This window comes from Cryptomeria japonica, chromosome 7 (genome assembly GCF_030272615.1).
Source record: "Cryptomeria japonica chromosome 7, Sugi_1.0, whole genome shotgun sequence".
Taxonomy (NCBI): Eukaryota; Viridiplantae; Streptophyta; class Pinopsida; order Cupressales; family Cupressaceae; genus Cryptomeria; species Cryptomeria japonica.
The window spans coordinates 362,036,710-362,056,200 of NC_081411.1; positions in this window are offsets into that span (position 1 = coordinate 362,036,710).

A 19,491-nucleotide genomic window follows, 5' to 3' on the forward strand; every position below is an offset into this window, starting at 1 on the left:
CAATCAATGATGTTGCAAGTGTATTATGTGTTGTTTTGGTATGTGGTTCAGTCATCCTGTGGTGGCGTATTTGGTACCTTTGACCAAGAGATATATGTTGGCTTCATTGTCTTAACCATGTAGTGTCTTTTCCTTATGGTTAGCCAAGAGTCAATATGTCTTTGTTTGACCACTTGTTTCTATAATTGGTGTTATGGTTGTCTGCATCGCCATAGGGTCCTCAGGGAGTGACCATGTTTGTTTAGTGTCCTTTGAGAGAGTGGCTTTCACTTGGGGGTTGCGCCCAAATTGGTAGGCATTACGACCCAATGAAAGTCAAATAATAACTAGTAATCTAATGAATTGATTAGGTGGGTAGTATCATAACATTAATTAAGATAATTATACCTTGTGCATAGGTGAGTGCTAGTACAGGGCTCATAATATTGCGAGAAGGCCTGGAATGGCAAACCAACCACCTTGTCTTCATGAAAGGCTGGCAGGGTCCACATGAGACTTAGTTAGAACTGGAGGTTCGAGAGAGGTTACCAGGACAGAGAGCCAGAACCTATGGAGGTTGTACCATGGTATCCATCTTAATTTATGCGATGACACTCTCTCATTTGGTTCACTTGTGTGTTTGTGATCTTGAGTCACCTGGATTTTGTGGAGTCATTTTGTGTTGTCATGGAGTCATATTTTTTTGTTCACCATGTCATGCCTATGCTTGTTTGAGGATCCTCTGTTATCTCCTTGCATGGTGGGGTGATTCCATTTGGGAATTACATGGTCGGGTGGTAGTGCCACTTCCCATCAGATGTTCAGATTTGTACCTTCATGAGAGGATTGGCTTCGTAGGTGCTTTTGGGGTTCGTGACTCATGCTTCATCTCATGTTTGGAGATTATTGTTATTTGGAGACCTATGTGGTTATTGCAATATTTATCTTATGTAACCTTGTAATTGGATGAGATGTATCCTTATATGTATATTGAGAAGCTATGTATTTGAAGAGCAATGTAATCCTATGTTGGGATATATTTATCAATTTCCTTTATGATATTTGTTCATGCTTATTGAAGTGGAATTATATTGTATCCTTTAAACCTTTCAATGATGAATCTTTATTTGTGTATGGCTTCTTGTGATCATTGAGTTAATGATGCATATGTCAATTTATGGTTTTTGTGGAATTTATTCTGGAAGTTTTTCTTTGTTGGTAACCCTTAAGGAATTCTAGTGTTAGTCTTCTGCTTGTGTATCGTGCATGTTGTGTAAATGCACTTATGATGTTTATACTTTTAAAAAAAATTGTTTCACCCTTGTTGTCGATTTTCCTTCAAGGTTCTTGGCGGGGTATTACATTTGGTATCAGAGTCCATGTTTCAACACTGGGTACACTAGGTTTGTAGTGAGCCCATTTGTCTTGGCCTTTTTGTGTAGGTCTTGTGGTGTGACTTCCTTATGTCTTTCTTTGCCTTTGATCTGGACCTTTTTCTCTTGTGAAAAGTTAGGTCATGGCTAGGAAAGCCAAGGGAGGTGGCCACATTGGTGGTGGTACCAGAGGCACAGGAGGAGGAATGGGTCGAGGTTCCGATCGCCATAGTCCTTCGCCACCACCCACTCATGTGAGTATGGATGGAGATCAGTTAGTTCATCAGGAGGAACCACATTCAGTAGAGTAGGTTCCCAAAAGGGAGGAGCTATGTCAGATGTTTCAGGAGGTGCTAGATAGACTAGGCCCCAAACTCAAGGTGGATCATCCCATCCATAGCCGGGTAGAGGAATCACTTTGGTAGATTCTAGAGAGAGAGAGAGAGATATCTCCTAGAGGGAGAGAGGCCCCAGTGGACCCAGATCTAACTATCTTACGGTACATGAGGGACTTGATGAGGTCCAATCCTCCCTTCTTTGATGGAAAGGTACATGTCTCGAGGTAGAGACTTGGCTTATCAACTTGGATCGGTGTTTTTCTATGTACCTTTACAGTAGAAACACCAAGGCAAGATGCGCAATCATGCATCTTGAGAGCTTTACATCTATCTGGTGGAGATTAGAGGAGGAGAGGATCGGTGTAAACATTAACATCATGTCTTGGGAGATCTTTTTGGAGAGGTTCAGGGTACGATTTCTATGCTCTATGCCAGTTTGGGTTGTCAGTGGATCAGTTTGAGCACAAGTTCTATGAGCTCAAACAGTATGCCAAGATTGGCAATGATGAGGCTATGCTTGTGCAACACTTCTTGAGGGGTCTTAATGACCACATCAGTGGAGGAGTGAGAGTGTTTGATCCTACTTCAGTAGAGGTAGCCATGGCGAAATCCAGGTTGGTAGAGAAGAACCTTATCCATGCTCATAGTGGCCAGTCTAGAGTTCAAATTGGGAGTGACCCTTTCAATGGGTCTAGAGGAACAGGGAATTAGTCCCAGACTATTGCACCATTTAGGGGTCCTCATGCAACCGCCAAGGGTGGTTAGCAACAACAGTAGCCGCTGAGACCAAAGTAGTCTTAGGGCCAGCCAGGTGGCATCTCTTAGTTTCGGAAGCGAAGGTTCTGAAAGAAGAGTATGTAGACCTTTCTAGGGCAGTCTTCTTAGGGAGCATCTCAGGATCCTAGTGGGAAGAGCTTTCAGCAATCTAGTGGACCATCTAGGAGTAGAGGACCTGGTAGAGGAGCTTACTTCACTTGTGGTCAGTACAGCCACAAGGTTGCTCATTATCGTTAGCATCCTCACCAGATGAGTAGTCAGAGGTCGACCGCATCAGAGCCGAAAGTGGGGGATGCAGGTAGATCCCATAGAGTATTTGCAGTAGTGGTTGACCGCCAGGCTGAGCATCAGAGTACCATGATTGAGACCATAGGTGTGTTGCATGGTATTCCTATATATGTACTTTTTGATTTTGGTGCTTGAGATTCTTTGATTTCTTCATTCATTATGGAGCGGTACGGGCTCGTGTCTGCTAAGTAGGTAGATAGGTGGCAAGTAGAGTTTACTACTAGTGTGCAAGTGTTTGTAGATGCCTTTATTCCCAATTGTGAGTTGGACCTAGGACCCTTTGTCACTTCTGTTGACCTTTGAGTCATTCCTTTGGGGTCCTATGGAGTTGTGTTGGGGATGGATTGGTTATCATCTCATAGCGCTCGAGTAGACTATTGCTTGAAGATAGTAGAGTGTGTAGATGACCGTGGCAGAAAAGTGGGGATCGTTAGAGTTCAGTGATCGATATCCTTACACATGATTTCCACTATGAAACTTAGGTGGTGCATGCGTCAAGGGTGTCATCTTTTTGCAGTTTCTCTTGAGGATGTGGATGAGGTAGAGAGTCAAAAAATTATTCTAGATGGTCACCCTATTCTTCGAGAGTATGTTGATGTGTTTCCTTTGGATATTCCCGGTATGCCTCCGAAGTGAGACATAGACTTTTGCATTGACCTGGTTCCTGGAGCGGAACCTATTTCAAGAGCACCATATCGGATGACTACTCAGAAGTTGAGTGAGTTAAAGTTGCAAGTTGAGGAGTTGTTGGCCAAGGGATTCATTCATCCTAGTGTTTCTCCTTGGGGTGCCCCGATTAGCTTCATCAAGAAGAAGGATGGTTCTCTTCAATTATGCATTGATTATTGATAGTTGAATAAGGTAACCATCTAGAACCAATATCCATTTCCTCAGATTGATGATCTTTTTGATTAGGTGAAGGGAGCCAAGGTGTCCTCTAAGATAGACCTAAAGTTTAGGTATCATCAGTTGCGCATTCAAGATGTAGACATTCATAAGATGACATTTCGTACTTGTTATGGTCACTATGAGTTCTCAGTGGTGCCATTTGGGTTGATGAACATGCCTTCAGTGTTCATGAGTCTTATGAATGGGGTTTTTTGCACCTAACTTGACCACTTTGTCCTTGTGTTCTTGATGACATATTGATTTATTCTAGATCTATGGAAGAGCATGAGGGTCACTTGCATTAGGTATTGCAGTGCTTGAGGGAGAATCATCTTTTTGTGAATTTGGTGAAGTCTGATTTCTTCCAGTCAGAGGTGAGCTATCTCAGACATATAGTTTTGGGAGAAGGTGTATCTGTGGATCCTTCTAAGATCCAAGCCATTGTTGATTGGCCAGCATTGACCAATGTCTCTGACGTTCGAAGTTTCATGGGTTTGGCTGGATATTACCATCGCTTTGTTCAAAGATTTTCTCGGATAGGCCATCCGATTACTTCTCTTCAAAGAAAAGGGAAGAAGCTTGTTTGGTCAGAGTAGTGCGAGTTCAATTTTTGTACCTTGAAGGAACTCCTTGTTAGTGCTCCAATTTTGGCAATTCTTGACCCATCCAGAGATTTTATGGTATGCACAAATGCCTCTTTAGAGGGTATAGGTGTGGTGCTTATGCAAGATGGATGTGTGGTTGCCTATGAGTCTCACAAACTCAAGGATCATGAGTTCAACTATCCAGTTCATGACTTGGAGTTGGCAGTTGTAGTGCATGCATTGGTTCATTGGAGACATTTCTTGTTGGGGTGTCGGTTTGAGCTACATAGTGATCACCGCAATTTGCAGTATATTTTCATGCAATTGAACTTGAATGCTCGATAGCAAAGATGGATGGAATTCCTCTGTGGGTATGATTTTGACGTTCCTTATATTCAAGGGAAAGAGAATGTAGTGGCAGATGCTTTGATCCATAGGCAGATGAGGTTGTATCATTATCCCTTCGTGTGGACTTGAGTGACAGATTTCTTGGAGTTCTTCCTCAGGACACCTGGTATCAGGATCTTAGAGCCATGGCAGAGTCTAGAAGACCATTGGAGGGTAGATATTCTAGATTTACTCTTGATTCAAATGGTCTTCTCTAACATTTAGGATGGATCTATGTACCTCTTTTGGAGGGTCTTTGCATTTAGATCATGACTGAGGCCCATTGTGCACCTTATTCGGCACACCCTGGTGTCAAGAAGATGTGCACAAATCTTAGACAGATATATCATTGGGCTGGTATGAAACATGACATTTCTGATTTTGTGTCCAAGTGTTTTGAATGTCAGTGGGTGAAGGCGGAGCTTCAGCGCCCTACAGGGCTTTTACTGTCGAATTTGATATCGGATTGGAAATGGGATATCATTTCTATGGATTTCATAGTAGGGTTGCCTATTTCTTCATAGCGTCATGATTCCATCATGATCATTATTGATAGATTGACCAAAGTTGCTCATTTTGTTCCTTTTCGATCTTCTTATACTGTAGTAGTGGTGGCATGAGTTTTCTTGAAAGATGTGGTGAGGTTGCATGGGATCCCAAGGCTGATCATTTCTAATAGAGACCTTGTCTTTACTTCAGCCTTGTGGACCTCTCTTTAGTGTGCTTTGGGGACCTAATTGAACTTAAGTTCAGCTTATCACCTAGAGACTGACGATCAAACTAAGCATGTGAATCAGGTCTTGGAGGACATGCTTCACATGTATGTTATGGATCAATAGTCGCAATGGAAGGAACATCTTTGCCTTGTGGAGTTTTCTTATAATAACAGATATCATAGCTCTATAGGCATGTTGCCCTTCCAGGCATTGTATGGTCATCCTTTCCATACTCCTTTGAGTTGGGATCAGTTGGAGGATAGGGTGTGTTTAGGCCCAGATTTGTTTCATGAGATGGAGCAGTAGGTTGAGCTAATTTGTGGGCATTTGATTGCTACTCTGGATAGGCAAAAGAAGTATACTGATGCTCATAGAGTTGATTGCCATTTTTCTGTTGGCGATCGTGTGTTCTTGAGAGTGCATCTGTAGAAGAGTTTGATCTGTTATGGAAAGGGTTCTAAGTTGGCACCTCATTTTGTAGGCCCTTTTGAGATCCTTGAGAGGATAGGACCTATTGCCTACTGTCTTGCCTTCCCGCCAAGTCTATCCCACATCTATGATGTCTTTCATGGTTATGTTCTTTGTCCGTATCATTGTGATGTGACCCATGTTCTTGATTGGAACTCTTTGTAGGTTGAGGATGGGCAGCTTTCCATGGAGCCCATGCACATCCTTCAGCATCAGGATTTGACCCTCAGGGTTCATACCATCAACTAGGTAAGGGTCCTATGGGACCCTAGTGATGAGACCTCTATGACTTGGGAAGATGCAGTGAAGATGAGAGAGCTTTACTCTTATCTATTTTAGGCTTCCAGGAGTAAGCCTAGGCTTGGGGGGAAGGACGTAGTACCCCTCCTCGATCAACCTCTTTTGTATGTTTTTAGTTACTTCAATGACTATCTAATGGAACATTATTGTATATTGATTCAGATGTCATGCGATGTTATTTCATGCTATAATTGGATTTATGGTGTATGATTTTATATAGTATCTCAGTGCTTATGATTAATGTTAGTTTAAGGCTCATTATCATGGACTAACACTTTTCCCTTATTGCGATGCATTATTTATATGTTGCATGTTTGCAAGTGTATTGGGATGCGAGGGGATGATTTTGCTTCACTCACTCCGGTGAGATAGGGAATGTTATGATTCACCTTCATCAGTGTGTGTGTCATGTCTATATATAGAAATATATTGGTCTATATGCACGTGTGGTTCTTTGGTGTAGGACATTGCAGGTACTAGTACCGGGTAGGTAGGAGGTATTGACTCCACCTAATTTTGTAGGTTTGAGCATGACTTATATATCTGATGGGAACAGAGGAGATAGTTGTTGTACCCTAGCTTGACCGTAGTTACTCTTGTGTGAGTGTTGTCAATCGGTTGTGTTTCCCCATCTAGCTGTTATGCGTATCATAGTGCCTTGGTTTGGTCATTTGAGAGTCGTCATTTGATCTTTCTTGGTTTTGAGTGTTTTCCATTTATTTTAATGAAATGGATGATGTTATCTTATGTTGTCATAATTATTTAATTATTATGCTCTATGATTATTTATTTATTTAAATTAACGATTACTAGACTAAATGGTTAAATGACTTATTTATTGTGTTTAGTTGCATTGATATATTTTGGTGGAAATAAATAATTGCCTAGCCATTTAAATGAAAAATGCTTATGTTGAAAAAAGTATTTTTGGATATAGAAATTAATAAAAGCTTTTCCATTTGACTTTTGCCTTTCTTTTTAATGGTTAGAAAAGAATTATTTTTGGAAAAAGGAGTAAATCTGATTGGATGGAAAAACTTTCAACCTAGAAAGTTTAGGTTAAAAAGAGAATTTTCATGCTATTCCTGGGGATTCATGGGAAGGAGAAGAGGAGAATTTTTAGAAAAAAAATTTTGGAAAAAATTCTTGGAGGAGCTAGAAATTTGACCTGGTTGCAAGACTAGAATTTATTCATCTCTTTTTTTGCTAATTGCTTCAAGGTTGGAGGTTCTCTTCTTGTTTTGAATTTTTATTTGAAATTTCAATTTGCTTCCTGTGTGTGGAAATTTCTACAATCTTCTTGTAGATGCTTGTGGAATGATAGGAATGAAAGAAAGAATGCCTGTGGTGGTTATTTTTGTGAATCTTAAATCATATGGTTGCATTTAGGAAGGAAATGGTTCATTTCTTTATTTGCTATATGTTGTGTTCTTGAAAATCAATTTCTTGTTATACCTCATCCTTTTGGAAAGAATGAACTAGATTTAGCTTGTTGTGTGCTTTCTAGTATCTTGTTGTCCAAGATTTGGGGTTCTTGTGGGGATTTATTTCACCATTTGCCTTATTGGTAGATATCCATTTGAAATTTGGATTTGGCACTGTGTATGTGTGTGCTTGTGAAATGATCCAGGAATGAATCATTTTCATGTTTAAACGATTTGGTGGAGTGTTGATTTTAATGTCGTAGAGGCATGTGTTTTTGTTGTTTCGTATACTTTACCACTCTCATGATGGGCTTGTCTCATCACGTGGGTCGGTAGTGTCTTCTACCTACAGGTAGCAGAACTACCGATCAACAGTTTACTGCTCCCGTGATGGGCTTGTCTCATCACGAAGGTCGGTAGTGTCTTCTACCCATAGGTAGCAGAACTACCAGTAGACAGCACTGCTACGCAGTGCTACCGGTCAGTAGGACTAATACTGGTTTGTAGCAGCACTACCGATTGGTAGGACTACTATTGGCTGGTAGCGGCTGCTACTAGCGGTAGCAGCACTACTGGTCGGCAGTACCACTACCGGTTGGTAGCAGTGCTACCGGTCAGTAGTGGTTGCTACCGGCGATAGCAGTACTACCAGTTGGTAGGGTTATTACTAGTGGTAACAGCACTACCAACAGGTAGTGTCTGTTGCCTCAGCAACAGCACTACTACAGGTTTGCTTTTGCCACCGCTTGACCATGTGCCTTACCATTGCAAATCGGTATGTGTTATAAATTTATTTTAATTTTATTAAGTGAACATTTTAAAGTGGTTTTAGTGTTAAATGAAATGGTGTTTTTTTTTCATGTTATTTTTATTATGTGGTTAATAAATTTATCAATGGAAATCAAGGCATGAATTAAAGATTTGAATTGATAGATTTGGATATATTCTAGAAATAAATTAAATGCTTGTTAATAATTCATGTTATAACTGGTTGAATGTTTAAAGTGCACTTCCTTCTTGATGGAATATTGATTTGGAAATTGATTAGATGTGACTTCTGGAAAGAGTGTTTTATTTCATTTTTTCAATCAATGATGTTGCAAGTGTATTATGTGTTGTTTTGGTTTGTGGTTCAATCGTCCTGTGGTGGCATATTTGGTACCTTTGACCAAGAGATATATGTTGGCTTTGTTGTCTTAACCATGTAGTGTCTTTGCCTTATGGTTAGCCAAGAGTCAGTATATCCTTGTTTGACCACTTATTTCTATAAGTGGTGTTATGGTTGTCTGCATTGCCATAGGGTCCTCAAGGAGTGACCATGTTTGTTTAGTGTCATTTGAGAGAGTGGCTTTCACTTGGGGGTTGCACCCAAAGTGGTAGGCATTAAGACCTAGCGAAAGTCAAATAATAACTGGTACTCTAATGAATTGATTAGGTGGGTAGTATCATAACATTAATAAAAATAATTTTACCTTGCACATAGGTGAGTGCTAGTACAAGGCTCATAATGTTGCGAGAAGGCCTGGAATGGAAAACCCACTACCTTGTCTTCACGAAAGGCTAGTAGGGTCCGCATGAGACTTAGTTGGAATCGGAGGTTTGGTAGAGGTTACCAGGATAGAGAGCTGGAACCTATGAAGGTTATACCATGGTATCCATCTTAAGCTATGAGATGACACTCTCTCATTTGGTTCACTTGTGTGTTTGTGATGTTGAGTCACCTAGATTTTGTGGAGTCATTTTGTGCTGTCATGGAGTCATATTGTTTTGTTGACCATGTCATGCCTATGATTATTTGAGGGTCCTCTGCTATCTTGTAGTATGGTGGGGTGATTCCATTTGGGAATTACATGGTCGAGTGGTAGTGCTACTTCCCATCAGATGTTCGGATTTGTACCTTCATGAGAGGATTGGCTTCGTAGGTGCTTCTGGGGTTCATGACTCATGCTTCATCTCATGTTTGGAGATTATTATTATTTGGAGACCTATGTGGTTATTTCAATATTTATCTTATGTAACCTTGTAATTGGATGAGATGTATCCTTATATGTATATTGAGAAGCTATGTATCGGAAGAGCAATGTAATCCTATGTTGGGATATATTTATCAATTTCCTTTATGATATTTGTTCATGCTTATTGAAGTGGAATTATATTGTATCCTTTAAACCTTTCAATGATGAATCTTTATTTGTGTATGGCTTCTTGTGATCATTGAGTTAATGATGCATATGTAGATTTATGATTTTTGTGGAATTTATTCTGGAAGTTTTTCCTCATTGGTAACCCTTAAGGAATTCTTGTGTTAGTCTTCCGCTTGTGTATCATGCATGTTGTGTAAATGCACTTATGATGTTTATACTTTTAAAAAAAATTATTTCACCCTTGTTGTGGGTTTTCCTTCAGGGTTCCTAGTGGGGCATTACACAATGTCCAACAATCTCACCAAGTCCCTAGGTCGCAAGTTCATATATGTCAACAATAAGTAAATAAATAAATAAAACTTCCAATAAGATGAAAAAAAAATTAAAATGCATATATAGATAAATAAAAAAGTCAAAAATTTAAAAATTTAAAAATTTAAAAATTTTAAAAATATTTAAAAATTAAACAAAATTTAAAAAATATTAAAATTAAATTAAATTAAAATAAAAAATCACAATAAAAAGAAATAACACCAAAAATAACCCAATTTGTCTTTTTAAGGTTTCCAAAATTCCTTAAAATGCATAAGTTGTGGTTTGGTATACATTTGAGAGCATTTGCACTGATTTTGCCAAAATGGTGAAAATTCCCTCAAAAGGAAAAGTCTCCTAAAAAAAATGCTTTGGTGGAAATTTTCCTCCATCATAATCCATTAAAATGTTCCAAAATGGTCAAACTCCCCTCAAAATGCTTTGTGTTCCAAAATGGCCAAACTCCCTCAAAATGCTTTGTGTTTTGTAGTGCCTCTTCCTAATTCGTCTTTCCCTTTTGTGCATCATTAGATTATATTGGCATAGCTTAGACTATTTTTATGATGCTTCAACTAGATGTTTATGGATTTATCTATGTTTTAGATGCTTTCTCTATGGATATTAGACATATTATATTGTTCTAGCATCATTATTACATGTGGATGATGACATTTCTACACTATTATGATGATGGATTACTCTTTGATGATTGATATGTGTGTGTTCATTCCTATGTGTGTATCATGTTTTCTCTATGATTATTTGATGATATCTTATGATGTACTAACCCTATTTCATGATTATGATTATGTGTGATGACTTGATGTTATATTGTGTGACTATCTGCATGAGCAGAGACGATTTTATATCACTCATTGTGAGCATGATATGTCATCACGATTCTCTATCACTTGTCTGCTTATTTCATTTTTAATATATTATTGTATATGTATTGGTGGTGATAGCTTTGCAGGTACCAGACATCGAATCCACCTGGCTTCATAGGTTTGAGCGTGTCTTATCCCAATGGCAAGTTTATCAAAGTTGACATAATATCCCACCCTATACTCTAGGTTTAAGTTGATTACACTTGTCAGTTTAGAGTCTTGGCACAAGTTGTGGTTAGTGTGTAGTGCTTTCTTGGTTTAATCTTGGTGGTTTGCTTAATGTAGTATGGTAATTATTTAATTGGTTATTTATTAATTAATTAATTGATTAAATTAATTTATAGAGTTTAATAATGTTAAATTAAATTAATAGATTAATATGGTTTATAATAATAAATTAAATAAATAGTTGATATAAATATTTAAATAATAATGTGTTATTGTTATTATGGATTCCTTGGTTTATCAAGGATTATTTATTGATTTTGGAGAGTAATTGTTATTTATTATTATTGGTGGTATTTATTTATACCTCTTGATTATTTAATTAATTGGGCTTTTACAATTATTTGTGTCCATGATTTTATGATTTGTTTATATTATTATTATTATTATTCTCTTATTACTCTTTTGGGTTGATTGGTAGATTCTTTCTACCTACCCTATTACTCTACTGGTTATATTATTGGGTAAGTAAATTAAATAGTATTTTATTATTCTTACCTTGAGTTTTGCAATGTTTGGTAAGAAATATATTATTTTTTAATATTCTTATTGGTGGATATTCTCTATAGTTTATGCTTTGATTTTTAATTTTATTGGCTTCCCGAGTATTTTGTCGAGTTAGCATTTTCGGGTATTCTTCTGCAACTTAGGATTTTTGGCTTGGATTCTTGGATATTTTGTTCTTGGCTTGGATTTGGAGGCTTTTGGTTTGCTAAGGATTTGCTTGAGTTTGTGATTCTTCGTCTATTTCATTCCATGACGCAGGGTGCAAGTTGGAGCCCTTTGTTCCTTGATTTCTTAGTTTTTAGATTTTCAAAGATTGTATACATGTTTGATTTATTTTGGGAGATAGGAATATCATTTATAATCTCTTACCATGGCTTTGATTTAGAAATTATTGGGTTTTAGTTTCAATTGCTTAGTTTTTGGATTTTGGAATATAGTTGTGTGTGTATTGTCATGAATTCTCAATCTATGAAAATGTATTATTTTCCTTTCATTTGCTTGTTATTTACTTATGAATGATATCATTTGAGTGCCAATCTATGTATTTTTACCTTTGTGAAGTTTGGATGTAATTTTGATTAAGTGATGTTTTGGTTTTGTGAGTTCTATGAGGTGTTTTGCTTCTAAGTCTAAGATATGATTCTGATCAGATCTCGTTGGTTTAATTTTTTTGTTTGAAGTATTTAGTATCTTCTTGGAGCTCCTTTCAGTGTTCCTTTGATGACCTTAGTTTCATCATTTATCTCCTTTTATGTTTTTGGCAAATGGGTTTTCCTACCTAGCTGTTTTCTGCAATTTTTGGTCTTTGTGACAAATGTGCCACATAAATAAACATATGCACCACAATATGATACAAATGTGCCATAAAAGAAAACAAATGCACCACTTCAGTGAATGTATGCACCAAACTACTAGTTTTTAGGGTTTTGGTCCAGTTGGAGGTTTGTTTGAGGTTTGTCTTATTTGGATTTGTACTAGAGGCAATTTGATGGTATGATTGATGTTTTCTAGTGTTGATGAATTTATTTTGAAGTTATCTTATGGTTTCCTATTGTGTTTTGATATCATCTTTGTGTTATGGCATTGCTAGATTCTCTTTCATGTTGATGTGCCTTGACAGAGAGGTGATAGTTGAGATTCTTGAGTCAACAAGTAGATAGGCCTTGTTGTAGATTATGTGATTATTTCGTGATGGACTTTGATGGATTAATGTTGGGCCTTGTTGTGTTTTTAATCAACCTAAGGTATAGGAGCATGCAAGGGGGAGAGTGGGCTTCTTAATGAGTGACTAGGATCACATGGAGTGGGCTGCCAAGTGTACCTAGGGTCTAGATCATTGGGTATCTCACAGGAATTTTTCCTTGTAAATAAGTGATAACATAAGTAAAATACTTGGGTTGGGTAAACTAGTTAATCTTAATAAGATAATAAAATATGTTGGCCCCTTTGCCTTGCCCTGCGGTAGAGGACCAGGATAGGATTGGGAAGGCCTTGGCAACCCAGGTAAGCTAATCTTCCTCACTCCATAAAGGAAGATGGCTTGACATGTGCTTTGGAATAGCCAGGACCAGTGCCCAAGTACCCACATGTTGCATGTGATGACACTATTTTCCCTACATGTAGGTCTTAATGCCTTGAGCTTATTTGTTGTGTTGCCTCTGGGGTTTTGTGTTGGTTTCTATTTTGATTTCAATGTTTTCTTCATGTTGTTGTTGTTAGTCTTCCCTTGGTTGTTAGGTATCAGCTTAGATCTAGAGTATGCATGGGATCTTGTGTCATCTCCTAGCATGGGGGTGGTTCCTTTGGTTCCACATGGTCGGGTGGTTTGATTCCTTCTTCCATTGGGATGTTCTTCATTGGATGCTCTTACGTGGATATGGATATCTTGTCTTCTTAGCTTTGGATGGATTCTTGTAGCAGATTGATGTAAATGTTTATACAACATTATATTTATTGATTCATGATGTAATTAAAATATATATAGAACTATGATCCTAGTTGTGAAGGATATTGTATTCAGATATGTTTTAATGGAATATATTCATGATACTATTGTAAGTAGATTAGATTCCATGGTTGTTATCTAGAATTATAATCTTATGTGAAGAAACCCTAGTAATAATGTTAAATTATTAATAAGCATAAAATAATTGACCAATTAAAACATGAATGTATTTGCAATTTAAATATGAAGTTACAAATTAATCATCTATTGATTTAGTTTGCAAAGATTAAGAGATTTAATAATCTTCTTATTTTTTTTGAAGGGAATTAAATATTTGTAGCCAATTTAATCTCTAATTGTTGAATTATTTTGTAGAGGTTATTGAAGAAAGAATGTTCTAGAATATTCCATGTCCCAACTGTGAAAGATGTTAATGTCACCCATGTGCCAACTTTCAACCACCACCATTGATTTATATTGATTGAATCTAGACCTTTGATTATATTTTGTAATGAATTTTCGAAGTGCTATGTTCTATAAATAGCCCAAAATTATCCCATTTTGTGGGGACTGGAAAAAAAAGAAGAGAATTTAGAATTGAGCATAGCTCTGAAAGAGATAACTGCTAGAGTTTTATGGAAAGCTACTAAGTGATCTAAAATCCTCATATTATTGATTTTTGTGGTACATGTAGTTGGGAATTGTCGATGCTTGTTCACTTCATGGTTTCTTATTGCTTATATAGTGAGATTGTTAGAATATGTTTATGAAGATTGTAAATACTAATATACAAAAGGTCAGTGTCATTATAAATCTAAATTTACTTGTCATATTTTTTAAAAATCTCAAGTTTCTACGTTGTAATTCAAGTGCACTTTAAAGATTTTTGATTTGACAAGATTCCTTTGAAGATTGCACTATCTATGTAATTGACACACAGTCTAGTGAAACACAGATTGGTAAAATAATATCATTTTTACAATTTTTGAAGCATATTTGTGCATGATCACTGTATGCTTATATTTCTAACTTTTCTTATTGTTAAACCTTTTCTCTTTTGAATTTTCTTTGAGGTTTGAAATCCTTGAAATTCACAACTCCTAAAGAATTAAATGTAATAAATCTGATGATAAAATATGTTCTTAAATATTTTAATATAATTAGATTGGAGATCTTTGAACATAAATTGAGGTTTCTTTTGTGAATATAACGAATATCTTTAGAATTTGACCCTTTTTTTATAGATCCAGGAACATAAGTCCCTTTGTGAAAGCAGTAAATACAATAAACCCCAAGAAACATCAGAAAGTCAAGACCTGACATTTTTGAGCCTTGGGATTAACAATACATTAATCTTCCACGAAAGATAGGTTATGTTGTAGAATTTATATATATGTGATGTGTGAGTAACATCCACATCAACAACTTTCATAACTCAATCCAAGCTCAATGCTCCCACATTCAATGTAGTAGTGATCCCACTATCCAATGGCATTGTCCATGTGGTTCCTCTTAAGCATATGGAAGTTCCTCAATTGGAGCTATACAATAGAAAAGTTGACCCTTTGACTCATGTGAAGATGTATATTGATTTTTCCCATGACTAAATATTTATTACAACACAATTTACTAGAACCTCTATAGATAAAGCTTTGCAATGGTATTGTTCTTTGAATCCCTATTTTTTTACTTCTTTTCAACAATTGGCTAATGTTTTCATTCAACAATTTCAAAATAACATTGGTCCTAAGATTACTTTGACTTATTTAATTCTATTGTAAACAAGGAATTAAATAAAAAGTGACTAATTTTATTGGTAGATGTAAACATTTGTATTCACAAATTATTTATCCTATGTCTGATCATGATCCTCAAAGAACTTTTATTGCTAATTTACTCAAAGATATTATAGATAAGCTTCTATTTTCGAATTTTACTTCTCTTACACAATTGTGTGTAGTGCTTCATAATTATCAACTTCAAGTGATCCAATTTGAATCATCCTCTTCAATGGCTTTGATTAATAAGATTGACAATGCTCGTCAATTGATTATGAAGTTCAAATCCAACAAAGGTTTGACCAACATAAGTGACAACATCAACACTCAAGTGGCATCCATGACATTAGGTTTGGATCTTTTATCCAAATACTTTAGAAAAGAATTAACTCCTCTTTATGAGTTTTTGCATAGTATAATATTGAGGTTGCTAAATTCTAATGTGTTGCAACTTCCTCCAATTGAACCAATTGACAATTATAAACCATTTCCAATTGATAATGATCCTAATGTTTTTTGTCAATATGATCGCCAACTTGGCCATGGTTTGAAAAAATGTTACCGATTCAGAATTAAGATCCAATACTTTATTGATAATAATATTATATTTGTATCTTATGTCAATGACAAAGAGAATAAATATATAGCTCAAAATCTTCACCAATTCATTACCTTCTCATTCTACCAAAGTTGTTGAGTCAAAGTCAATTACTTTTTCTCCTAATGACCTTAGCATAGAATTTAATAATATTGTGAACCTTTTTGACAAACCTACACCTCCAAAAGACATATATTACTTTCAATCCTTGTGAAATTGTTTTTGCACCTAATGGACCATTACATATCACTATGAAGATCAAAGAAAAACTCTTATGAGGAGTGCTCATTGATCCAATGTGTATGGTCAATTTGGTTATTGAAGAACATATTTATACTCAACAATTGAATCAAGTAATATATGATAAATCTGATGTTATGGTTAAGGTGTATGATTGGTTCTCTTACCCCACTATCAGTTCTATCACCCTTCCTATTGAGGTTGAGTTTAAGTGCTTAGATGTCACTTATTCTATTATTCCCACATTGGATCAATTTCATGTGAAGTTGGGACATCTTTGGTTCTCTTTCATGAAATTTATCATGTCTACAATTCATAAATGTTTAAAATTTCAGGTCATAATAGCAATATTATAATAATTGATCATAGTCTTTACCAACCCACTACGAAGAATGAAAATTTCACTCTTAATTTCTTTTGGCCTAAAAGACTTGATCCTCTTAAGGGTCAAAATGACATCTTGTTCTTATCTCATCAAAAGTGAAAAAATGAGATGATCGTGGCCTTGAGCAAACCTATAGACCTTATGCCTGATGATGTTCCTCCTTATAATGGACTTGGTATTCTTCTTAATCCTTCTATTCCTCCTATATATGCCTCAGTCTTGCCTTCTACATCAAATCAAGGAAATAATTTTGCATCAAGTATCTCTCAAGCTATTGTGGTTTCTTTCATTCCTCCCCCCATAAGGGAAGAAAAAAAGCTAATGTCCATTGAAACTAAGCCTTCACAAGTCTTGATTAAAACTAAAAATAATCCTTGTGTGAGATAGCATTGATGAAGACATCATGCTAATGCTCATGAACTTTCTTCCCAAACCATTTCCTCCCAGAAGACACCAAATGTTGACTTGGTCCCATTTCTCCAAGGTGATCCTACAATGCTAGGTTACAATTTTTGGTACATCCTAATTTTTTATTGAATTATATATTTTTTATAAAATATAATTATTTAAGCCTTGAGTTGTCCCATTTGAAGTAATTAATTAAATATGGTTAGATAAAATCCTCTTATATCAAAATCCCTTGAATAGAACCTCTCTATGAGGTATGTGCAGGATCCTGAGGGCGAAAAAGTAGTGATATAAAAACAATGTCTTTTCCGTTTGCCAAAAAATGTGAAAAATTTATGTTGACTTTTTGGTTGGCTTGGATCTCCGTACATGTAGCCATGGTGGAACACAAACCATAATATGCATCGAAAAAAATTCTATATCCGATACTATCGAATATCCAAAAATATCAAATATTCTATAATATTGAATATTTGATATTATTAATCATATATTATATAATATATGATATAATTATACAATATATAATATATGTAATATATAATATTATTGTATGCCTGGAATGTGGTATCAACCTACAATAGAGAAGAACACTTCAAACATACACATGAAACATTGCATTAGAGTTAGAAATCAATCAAAACAAGTTAAATGAATCTAAACTCTTTAAAATCATTTCATGTTCCTCTATCTCTAAAGATCCTCAAGATTCAAGGTGGCCCTCACTTGAAAGAGCACTTGATCTCTTGGATGACAACCTAGAGAACGAGATTTAAATGATTCTAGGATTAAAATGGATGCAGCTAAGATCCTAGTGAAAGCTAAGATAATGGATTCAGATGAGATGCAAGATGTAAGACTAAATGCTCAAGATGATGAAGATATGAAACTAGGTTAATTCCAAATTGAAGATTAAATGCTACTAGATGAGTTAATTAAGATAGAAAAGGATATACATTTAAGCTAAATGAAATGAAAATTCTATGAGATGAATGCTTGATGCTTGAAGATAACAAAGAGATCTCCTTAACCTAGAAAATGACTATAAGTTTGATGCACAAAAGACTTGATATTTTTAAAGAAGGAATGGGCTCTATTTATAGGGAAAATAGAGAAATGGATGGTTGAGATTGAGTAATCCCAACAAGGGCTAGGATTGCAAGTTATCAATCCATGTGAAGGATTCAATCCAATCCCAAGTTAACAAATGTCACCTTGAGAGCGCTTGAGAGGAGATGCAAGAGGCATTAAATGCCTAAGAAGACATGAAGGTTACCTTAGGAGGTAAGGGTTAAGGTTAGGTTAGGGTCATCCATTGGATAAAGCTTTTACCCAAGGGGTAAACTCTTGTACAAGGGTTAATAGGATAACTAGGGTCAAAGCCATTAGTGCTTGATGAGACCCTTGGGTTAGATGAGGGTTAAGTTAGAGAGAAAGTCTATAACCATGAAGGGAGGTTGAGTTAACCATTAATGGTTAGGAAGACTTTGGGGAAAAATTTGTAAGAGTCCTTCTGAATTTGGGGGAACTCAACAGGTTATCTTGTTGAATGGATAAAGCCTTTATTGCTTTTAGAAGACTTTCCTCCAAATTTGAGAAGTGACCTCCTCAAATTTAGGGAAAGGACATGATTAGAGGGATTACGCTAATTAAAAGGCTTTAGAAGAATCTAGAAGGCTCTAGAAGCAGTTTAGGAGGAAAGTGGGAGATGTAGGATTTTGCAAGTGGGTGGGAAAAAATAGAATTCAATTAAAATAAAATTAATTTATTTCAATTGTGGTTGCAACTTGCATTTGTAGGATTTTGCAAGTGGAGAGATTTTTAAATAAATTTAGATTTATTTAAATGCAAAAGGGGTTTTAATTAAATGTAGATTTAATTAAAATGGCTAGAGGGGGAATTTTAATTAAATGTAAATTTAATTAAATGGCTAGGAGAAGGATTTTAATTAAATGTAAATTTAATTAAATGGCTAGGAGGGGGATTTTAATTAAATGGCTAGGATAGAAGAAGGGAAATATTAATCAAATCTTTAACTTGATTAATAGGCTAATTTAGAAGAATAGGGATATTAATTAAATCTTAATTTAATTAATTGGAAGAATTGAGAATAATTAAATGAATAAAATTCACTTAATTCATTGTGCAACTTTTAGGTGTCTACAATTATAATAGATGAAAATGTAAAAAAGATATCATATAACTGATATTTGTGAGTATTATAAACCCAAACAATGCCCATTGTGGGTCAATTTTACCCACAACGAGAATGATTTTGAATATTTTTAGCTATCCAATATCCAAAATTATTAGATATCTGATTGCTACAACAAATTTTAATCACTTACCACCCTAGCATATATGAATTTTTTTCATATTCCTTTATTTTTATCATCAATTTTCATTTTTTTATTTGTTTTTCTATTTTTTTTGGGTGATAACATTAATAACAATTGCTTAGTGAAAGGTCTACAATTTTTTGCTATGAGGGATATTTTTCAGAAGCATGTTTTGTGGGATGAAGTAGCTGAGGGTCCTCT